Source organism: Protopterus annectens, chromosome 2.part1 (genome assembly GCF_019279795.1).
Source record: "Protopterus annectens isolate FY-2018-M chromosome 2.part1, PAN1.0, whole genome shotgun sequence".
Classification (NCBI taxonomy): Eukaryota; Metazoa; Chordata; order Ceratodontiformes; family Protopteridae; genus Protopterus; species Protopterus annectens.
In genome coordinates this window covers 266027832-266028740 of record NC_056729.1, presented here as the reverse complement: position 1 = coordinate 266028740, position 909 = coordinate 266027832, and the positions used below count along the sequence as shown (strand labels likewise).

General features: G+C 39.5%; 1 long non-coding RNA gene across 1 annotated transcript in view; it reads left to right on the top strand.

Annotated features, from left to right (window-relative positions):
- Positions 1-189, top strand: part of LOC122794015 — a 223090-nt gene extending 222901 nt beyond the window's left edge. The window contains exon 2 of the long non-coding RNA XR_006363606.1: positions 1-189. This exon is cut by the window's left edge and continues 646 nt beyond it. This is a non-coding gene — a long non-coding RNA (uncharacterized LOC122794015).
- Positions 190-909: the final 720 nt, after the last annotated feature.

Genomic DNA, 909 nt, shown 5'->3' with positions numbered 1-909 from the left:
TTTTGTAATTTTCATTTAAAAGGTTTTTGTTTTTTAGGAGGTTGGAGCTATTAGTTAATCTATCTTCCAAACACTTTCCCATAGCACTGATTTAAAAAAATGATGCAAGCTGTCAATGGTTGAATGATCAACTAATAGCTCTTGCTAGATATTGATTTATTTTCCTCAATAAAGTTACATAAACCTGTATTCCTGCCTAATTTGGTTAATACTGAACCACTGCTCTTTTCCTGATAGGGTTGCTGTGTTCTTTGTTTTATTTTGAATTGTGCATTTTTGTTTTCTGAATATAACTTTGGAACTTCTTTCATGGATGCCTTTCATTAGACCTTTCCTGTCCCATCAGCCAGAGTTCAGCATCTTCCGGAAGTTACATTACTCTGGAATAAGTGAACATGCAACAGGCATGTTAAGTTCTTGCATTCATATGCTTTTTGGATTTATTTTTAATGAAAGTTTCCAAATTGTAAGAAATTGCCACAAGACCATCATTATTATTGGTGGCTGAGTCATTTCACTGCTTGAAGGGTGAGCTGTAGTTTTGGTACTTTGAACTTAATATTTAATTGGGGTGTAGTTCCCCTAGAGGTGGGTCCACATTGTCTGCAGCCTGCTGGGCCTGCCAGGGGAGGGGGGGGGGTTATCATTTAGTAGGACAGGATCTCATTCAGTGCATTTGTTTCTGTAGAGGTCTTAAAAGCATTTTAAGTATCCTTGCCACCTCTTCCCAGATGGTGTGCATCTTGGGTTATCAGTACCATGTTTCCCTCTAGCTGATCATTACAGTTCTCATTCTCCCCAGCTTTGTGGGGACTGCCCCTTAAGTTATTTTGTCATGTTCGTGGTTACTGTAGGCTGAGGCTGCTTCCCAAGGGCTTCCATCCCGCAATCCAGTTAGATTCCCTTGAT